Source organism: Pygoscelis adeliae, unplaced genomic scaffold (assembly GCF_000699105.1).
Source record: "Pygoscelis adeliae isolate BGI_AS28 unplaced genomic scaffold, ASM69910v1 Scaffold172, whole genome shotgun sequence".
Taxonomy (NCBI): Eukaryota; Metazoa; Chordata; class Aves; order Sphenisciformes; family Spheniscidae; genus Pygoscelis; species Pygoscelis adeliae.
In genome coordinates this window covers 2041464-2050888 of record NW_008824338.1, presented here as the reverse complement: position 1 = coordinate 2050888, position 9425 = coordinate 2041464, and positions in this window count along the sequence as shown.

The following is a 9425-nucleotide window of genomic DNA, read 5'->3' as shown; positions in this document are numbered from 1 at the left end:
TGTAACTGACTGGCACCTTGGCCAGGGTGAAATGCAAATATTAAACAATATTAGATGGCTGGGTTAGCCATTGCTGTGATTATCCTGTGATCTAGGCACCTTCTCACCGTCCAAACTTTTTAAAAAGTTTCCATTCTTCTTGGTGCTAAGTATATTTTAAACACCTGCTGTGCCTATTACCTTCTATCAGAAATTATATTTGTAGGTGTCAACCAAGCCCGTGCAGGCCACTAGTTACAAAAACACTGCACATTGTTATCTTGTTTTTCCTTCTCCAGTGGAAAACAGCTTTAGCCTCTCAAATGTTTCCCAAGCATTGTCCCATCTCCAGAGCAATGGTATACTTTCTGTGAGGAGACCCAAAGTGTCCAGTTTTGTGGAGGAAATGGAGCTAGCACCTCATACAGTCTCCAAACACTGGAACTAATTTGGATTTCTCTCCTCATTCATACACTCAGTCTTCTCCCCCCACTCTGCTCCACCTGTTTTCCTTTTCTACTGAAGTCATACAATGAACTGATGACTGAAGATTTTCCTATCCACAATCCTTGCAATTTCTTTCCAAGTCAGGGCACAGCATGATAGCTGCACTTAAATGTATTTTGATTTTCGGGCCAAATTCAGTACGGTACCACCCTGTACAATCCACTGAAGTCAGTGAGATTACACAAACAGGAATTCAGTCCACTATTACAAAGGCTTTAACTTGTTTTCCCAGCTCACTATAAGCACTAATTGCCGAGAAAACTTTCATTTCATTTGTAGTATCTGGCAACTCTAGCCCTTTTCTTCCTTATTTTGCCTGTTCGGTGTCTCCACCCCCTGTGCAGTGCTGCTTCGCTTCCTGAATCATCTTCAGCGTCATTCAATACCTGCAACCTGTTGGACACCCACAGCTTCATTCATTCCCTTCCCTTATCAGCTCACTCATTCACTTCCCCATACGTAATCTAGTTACCTGCAGGCAGTGTCTCCCCGCCAGGCATCTCGCTGCACTCCTACAGCTGGGAATCCTCCTCTTCTGTCATTCCCTGTGCCCAGCTGAAGACTACCAGGGTATCCTTAAAGTACCTCTCCAACTCACTGGCCACTCTGAAAACCCAAGGTGTCTCCTGTATCCCAAGCAGCGACTTCTCAAAACATGATGCTCTCCTCCCATCAGCTCCAATGACCAAAACCATTTCTGGCTTGAGTGTCCCACTGTAGACACTTAACCCTCTTAGTGGGAGAACCCCAGCAGTGCCAGGAAGCCCCAGTGTGCCTGGAGTTTCACACAGAAAATCTGATGGGGAACTTAGCTTTGCCCCAAAGGACATACAGTACAGTCTCTAGAGGGGGTGGGAAAAAACCCAGACCCAACAACAATGAAAACAAAACAATGACTGAGAAGGAAGATCAAAATACAGGGAGGTGACATATCGCAGAGGGTGATGACAGAGGCAACCTTCCTGGGGCAGAGATCCTCACTTCTCCACCCTAACTGCAGGTATCGATAAATAAGATTCACTTGCCTGTGAACAGAGAACAATTGAGCCAAAAAACTCACAAGCCAAGTGCTTTACAGCCGAATTTGTGTTTGGCTGGCAGCGAGCTGGGGCAGTGCCCCACACATTGCTCAGGAGTAAGGTAAGTGCTGAGGATGGGCTGAACACAGCATATGCCACATCTGTTATTTGCCAAGGGGAGGCTGCTGCATCTGTGGTTTTGCCACTGGCTCCTCAGAGCAAACATGTTCACTACAATATTCCCCTGAGCAGCAGCTGCAAGAGGATCACTTAAAATTGCATAAAGCATTAATCTGAACTCTCAGACAAGTTTGGTACCGCACAGCTGGACATAAGCCAAACTGTCCCATGTAGTAAAGGGGAAGGGGGGAGGGAAGAAGGAAAAGAAAGGAAAAAAGAAAAGACAGTCCTGTCAGTGGTTTTAAGCCGCCACTTTTTTTTTTTTTTTTAAATGGAAAAATTGTTACAAATGGGTTCTTCAGCATATGTTATTAATTTCATTGTACTGGCTTCTTGCCAGATAAGCATCAGTCCTGGTTTCTTTGCTTTCAGTTTTAACTAGCAGAACTCATGAGGTCATTAACAAAAATGGACACGAACTTCTTTTTTTCTTGCACACAACTGTTAGGAGCAACTGACTCTTCTGAAGGCTTTTATTTAATAAAACTTCAACTTCTTTTTTTTAATAGGGAGATGTGCTCCTCAGCAAAATCTGGTGTTTCTACTATAAACAAAGCAACATGTGAAGGACTTCAAACACGTTTACTGGTACTGGCAAGAGTAACAAAATCAGAAACTTTAAAAAACACTCATAAATGTTAAGTAACGTTTCATAAAGCTACACTGCTATTTACTTTGTTCAATATGTATACGTGCAAGAGACCAAAGCGGTACTGAGAAATAACAAAGAAAGAGAATGTGGTTTGATAAAAATATCTACATATGGAAATGTTGATTGAATGTTATTAATGTTTGATTTGGCTTGCAGAGAACTGCAAAATCCACTTGAAGAAAGAATGCCATTTCATGGATTTCTGTGCAAAGCAGCATCTCCCACATTGCAAGAGACAAGCTGAGCCCTTAATCCAGCACGCACACTTGCTGTAGGTGTGAGCAGGGAACACAGGCTCATTTGAAGAAAGAACTGGTTTATTTTGCAAGTGGAAACTGGCATTATTCACCCCAAGAAGTGGAAACAGAGATTTGGAGCTGTCATGAAAATAGTGCTCTTGCTGGTTGCTAAGGGTGCTAGTGCTGCTGTGCACCCCAAATGCCTGCAGTCTCCACTCCCTGTCCGCTTCCCGGCCAGCCCGTGATGGCCAAGCCTGTTGTGAAATCCTCTGCAACCACTGCTCCCAGTACCCTTCTCCAGGACTAAGCTGAAGGCTATGCTTTGTAACCTAGCAAATGAGAGGAGAAAAAGGATCTTCTAAAGGCTTGGCCCCACTCTGCCTCTTGCTTCCCATGTGCCGTGTACACGTAGCAGATGTTGTTGGATGGTGGGTGCTGGACAGGACCTGACAGAGGAAGTCAGCACTAATGTCCACAAACCTTACGTATCATACCTATCTACTTCATTATACCTGTAAAGAAACTGTCCTTTAGGAAAGGAGAAAATAAGTTTCACAACATAGCCTCTATGGGTTATTAGTACCTATGACAAAATAGGTACTAAATAAATAATAATGACATCTTCACATTCAGCAGAGCTACCAATATGCACAAATAACAAGGCTGGAGAAATGCATGCTCTTAATACATTTATCCTTGTCCTTAATTCCCCCCCTTCTCTCCTGTTGTTTAGTACATGCTCCTATTACATCATGTCTAAAATTAGATTGCAGGATCAGGCTTTCTTATGAAATATTTAGCGCTACTTTCTTCAGGCAAGACCAGGAATTCTACAGGAAAGGCCTTTTTTCACTACTTTTTATGTCTTAGCCTGACCCTGCTGCTGCCAAATGAAATCTTTTTCTTGGCTTCAAAGAATCTTGGGCTGGGCCATGCGGCCAGAGACCACAACATGGCATACTTGTTAGATAAAGGAAAATGTATGTGTGCTTGTATAAATAGCTGATCTGCCTGTTAGAGAAGATTAAATCATGCTCAGAGATTTCTTTTCTAATTAAAAAGTTATTATTCAAATGGGACCAAAGTCCTTCTCCTACACCTGAGCAGCCCTGCAAATTATACTAGAAAGAGATACAAGAATACATCTTCTTACTCTAAAGATGCAGAGACCGTAGCAGATAGATAAGGGTATGCAGATGTAATCTAATATCCAGGGTTCTGTTACACACAGCTATGCACGCATACACACAAATGTATGCACAGTTTCCAAGAAAGTCTCTGGTAGTATAGGCTTAGAAAGTACAGTTTGGCTAGATGAAGGCTGCAGATCTCTAGCTTAACTGTCTATCTCTTCCAACAAGCTATTTTCACAACTTCACTGTAATTACATTAAAATGTTTTATTTGGTGGAGAAGGATGAATGAGAAATTAAAACTGCTCCTTAAGGGTTTATGTAACTTCAGCTCAACTCCATGTTTTACTCAGAGTCTCCTCTGTGCCTTAAGTTAAGTGCCCATGTTCCATAAGTATTTATAAATGTAAATTTTCCCCTCCCCTCAGATGACTTGTGAGAACGGGTACTTTAAAGTATAATAGGGCATTTTTGATAGATCCCTATCTTTGCACGGTCTGTTCAATTCCTGGTTGCTTTTCTTTCAGCCTCAGGAATATTGCGGGTCCTGAAGGTCCCCCAAAAAGTGTCTGGCATCTAGATCCCCTCAGCTGATCATGGCAAGGACAGGCCACAGTAAGTGGTGAATCTAAACCTAAAAAGAAGGTGGTGCTCTTTCGCTTTAGTTTTGACTGTCTCAAAATGCATCCATGAGAAGACAGATGTTTAGGTAAGGTTCAAACTTAAATTCGTTGGTCAAGATTTACCTCATGTAATTTTAGACATGTGAAAGTTGGTTGGCTAAAGCTGTGCCTACATCAACATTTTGGTTGCAGGCAGCAGCATGGTTTTGAAGTGAATCCTCTGATCATTGCCCATTACTGCACATTGGTTTGGTTGCAGAGCAGTTTCAGTGGGTTGCAGCTGAATTCCTCTAGAGGGAAATGAGACCAGAAGCTCTACTTCCAAGACCAATATGCTTTCCAACCCCTAATGGGGACATAAGGGTGCTAAACCCGGACTGGTCCTTTGGACAACTCTGAACCACAAGCATGAGCTCAAGCAACCCCCCTGAACTGCATGCAGTGCTGATGTTGGGGCCTCAGCACCAAAGCTGCTTTGGTCTCCTGGTTTATTCCTGTTGCATTGAGGTACTTGATAATGCTGACACAGCCCAGCTCTCGGCTGGCCACGTCAAGCCTCTTTTATGAGCAGTAGAAATAAATAAACAGAGGCAAATCATCCTCCTGATCTGAGACAGCTATCTCAGGACAAGATAAATGGAAAGGACAACCAGCTTAGATGTACACAGTGAACTTTGGTGTCCTGAGTGAAGGCAGTCAATCCCCATCCCACATGCACAATTCTAGATATACTCAGCAATAGGTGAGGAACCAGCTGCAGACCATTCACATGCGGTGCACAGAAGGAACGATGCTGCAGTCCTGCGTGGCAGGAGGGGATGTTCCCCTCAGGGGAACCTATGCTCAGGGTCTCATCCTGGGACCCCGCGCACAACTGTGGTACTTGGGGCAGGACTTGTAGAACTGAATGCACCTGGGAACAAGAAAGGACTTCCCAGTTTCTAGCATTGTAAAGGATCTGCCCATTCCTGATGCCTCCCGCAAACTCAACGCTTGTAAGCCTCAGAGGGAGCACTGCACTTCTCTCTCCAAGTTCCTCACAGCTCTCCACATTTTACTCAAAAAAGAAAACAAAAATCCCTCAAAGAAACAAACATTTTATCTAATTAAGGACATATAGAACCTATCTGCATCGATAGAACCTATTTCATAGGAGCTATATAGAACCTACTCTATACGAATATCATCATAACATACAGAATAAAATTACTCTTTTCTTTTTCCTTTAAACCTAACTGCTATGTTTCAAATTGAGAGGAGTAGTTTTATAGTTTAATTTATCCTATGACTAGTTATGTTCGGTTTGAGAACTTCTACATTATCCATTTTCTGGTGCTCTAAGATGTCACCGTAGCAGTTGCCAAATATGTAAATGTTGCAGCAATTACACTTTCATTGCCCATGAAAAATGACCTTGTAAGGTTTTGAATGGATGCAGTCCTTTGGTGCTGAAAGTATTTTTTAAAATCCAGGAAAAGATTTTTTGTTATCCCTTACTGTAGCAGGGGTTAATACACGCTCTAAACATTAAAGTTCAATAGAAAAAGTTATGATATATTTGATTGATTATTTTATCAAAACATTCCTTCTCTGATCTCAGAGGAAGACTGAAGCCAACCAGAAATATACCAATGATTTTGTCATCTAGCAAAGATTTATTAGATAACATATTTCACAAAGAAAATCTATTTGTCACATATGCTTGACTAATCTATTAAACAGGCATGACTTCAAAGCATACATAGGTGCAATAACCCATTCACACAGAACAAGTGGCAGGACTGGGATGTAACAGTTGCGAATTTAAAGAAAGTGGCGTAAACATATGCTACAGAAAGGAGAAATATCCACATACATGGCAAAAGGCGAAGTCAACTGAATTTGTGTTCTGGCTATGCATAGCTACATACTGGTTCTGGCTATAAATTTTTTAATAGATATGCTGCTCTGTCAAGATCAAAGGTTTCTGAGGAATGTGCTGATTTTAAAAATATTTTGTTTCCAAAGTGAATGACAAGATACATGTGCTTTTGAGTTTTACCACAAAAATACATCTTTGATTTTACACTTTATATATTGGAACATAAAGATTAATATCTGAAATAAGAGGAATGGAAATCTACAGTTTCCTTGACCTAAAGACATTTTTAACAGCTTGGTTTACAGAATATATTTTTATTCTCATTCTGACTTGAATCAAAAGTAATTTCATTATATTCAGGTTTTGCAGATTTTAATTCTGGTTCAGTTACCCAAGCATTTAAGCACTTCTATTTGAATAGTGTCCCTTCCTCGTCCCCGGGTGATGTGTGGTCAAGAAGCAAAATAAGAAAGCATTGGCTTAGGTGGTAGCATTTTGTTTCTGACTGCAAAACACAGCATGCATGACAATTACACTTTCTTCTCTGTTATGGGAGGGTATGTCCTATGACATGCACTTTTAAATTGTACGTGATACTATTGTTCTAACTCGCAAACATAATATCAGATATGATAAAGTGGTCTAATTATTAAATCATGCATTGTACCTGGGACAATATTTACACGCTTGAAAACTAAATTCTTCCTGTTCACATTGCCACTTGGTCTCTTGCAGTATTTAATACTTTGCTGTTGAAATGCTTTCTATCATACTTTGGACTCTACCTCATTTAATCTAGGATGCTGAGCACTGAGAAGTACATGACCCTTTCACCTTTGGACACTTGGAGTGAAAAGCAGAAAAGCGAATTACTCTTGCCCTAACAGGAAGCGTGTTGGTGTTGCGAACTCAATGTGTCATTTGTCCATGCAGAAGGAGGATCGTGGCAAGGACACTGAGATATAATAGCTTAACCTCTTGGGCTAACAGCACACCTTTCATGCACCCTTTCTAGCCTGAGGAGGAACGGTTCAAAAATAAGTGAAACTAGTGAAAACACTCAGGCTCCAAAATCCATACTGATTTCCTGTTCAATAACACAGTCTGAATGAATGACCAATATTTTCACTTGTTCATTTGTGAAAATGTTCCTTTTTAGATACTGGGATCTGTGAGTATATTCATAGTATTTGCCTTTGACAATAAAAATCTCACTGGTATTGACTGCATAGATAAATAAATATTTTTATTGTGAGAAAAAAAGACAGGGAAGATCCTGACAAGCTATACACATATAGGGTGTTTTAATGCCATGATTTCAGCTCATCTGCATTTCCATCAAGCAGAGCTGGTGATGATTGAGAACATCTGAAGCCAAAGAAGAACCAGCACCTGAGAGAGGGAGCTTGGTCAGGCTATGAAAAGGTCTTACAGGACATGGCATCAGCTGCAAGGAGGTTGCACTACCAGAGGACTGGATTTGGAGTGTGGTCATGACCCCACCATGCTCCTGTGGCAAGAACCAGCTTGCAGATTGCCTCCTGGAGATCATCAGGTTTTCACTGGAAGCTACTGAAGTACACGGTTAGATTTGTTTTGGGAAACAGACACCACTGACTTCAGGATCTTAGATCTCTTTTACCCTTTTGGAAATGGTAACTTGCCTCTTTAGCTCCTAACATTGATTCCAGCTTCTGCAAAGCTCAGCAAACGAGGCTGGAAAACAAGCTGAATCTAGAAAATTTATGTAAAATCACAAAGAGAAACTGTGGCTTTCATCAGAGAGGGACTGCCCTGCAATGCTTAGCTTGTTACATTTTGCTCTTCACTCTCTTCTAAAGATCCATGCCTTCCCAATGTTCAAAATAAAGAGAGATTTAAATTAATCCAAGGAAATGCCAAGTAATAACTTTTCATTCCCATTCATGGCAGTGAATGGATGAAGAGGGAGCTGACTAGTTTCAAACTTTCCTGCTGCTCAGCCTAGCTAGAAGTCTTCATATGCCTCCTGCTCCTGCAGACATCCCTGTTTTTTAGATCTCCTGGAAAACTTTCATTGGCATGGGATGCTGTAAATGGCAGGCTCATTTCAATGCTGGAGGCCTGATGCCTGTCCCTGAGGAAAATATGCTGACTTATCTTGGCCAGTGTTTGAACACACAGCTTTTGGACAGGAGCTTGAGCAGATTAAAGCATTAATTTGCCTAACTGCCCCAGCTACAGTGCTTGAAACCTTAGGGCATCAGCTTAGTTTACTAGGCACAGCATCTCTATGTACTTTTATTTCACTCCTGTTTTATAGCAGGGTATTGTCTTGTACAGTTCTCCTTATCTACGCTTTTAATGGGTGTTTATAGTTTGTGGCAAGCAAATAAATAAAACACCCTTTTAGAATTAGAAAACTGAAGTGTAATACATATAAACCAATCAAGGCAATCCTACAGTCTGACAACGATTAACCACAGCAGCAGCAAAGCGAAGCTGTTTGTATGCATTTGAATTTAAAAAAAAAACCAAAACCCTTCCAACGATCTTTTGCATAGGTTAGTAACCAAAACTACTAAATATACGATGTGTTAGATTGAGCTGATCATCAACAATCAAACAGATTTCATTTGCATGAACTTTGAAGTAATTTTATGTTGACTGCACAGCGTATGCGTGCGCTCTCGAGGCCCTTCGGCAGGACTATGCCACTAGCTTGCCTGGGTGCACTGCCTTCACACTCGCTCAGCTTTGCCTGGAATGCTGTGGTTTTGCAGTCCAGATGTATATGTTGGTGGTGGTTTGGGGATTTTTTTTGTAAATGAATGGGGCTCATGGAAAGCAAAATAAATATCGTGAGTTGGCACATGAAAACACGTCTGGGAGATTCTAAAATAGAGTAAGATCATTAAAATAAGAAAAACTTCTCTACCTCCTTTCTCTTAATTGACTGTCTGAATATTTTCTATCTGAAAATGATTTATCAACGAGATCCTTCACAAAAATGTGCTAATTGCCATGAAAACTTGTTGAGAAGACAACTGGGTCAGTTCTGCTAATTTCAGTGTTAAAATGACTCATCAACAGGACGGTTCAAAAGTTGCTATAGTCCAGCATAAAACAAAACCAAAATCAGGATGGAACTTTCATTCTGGACAGTCTCACTCATTCTGATGGAACATTCTGATGGAATTCAGAATTTTATTTTCAAGTGAATATCATACTCAGTAGAATAGAAGAAACTGAAT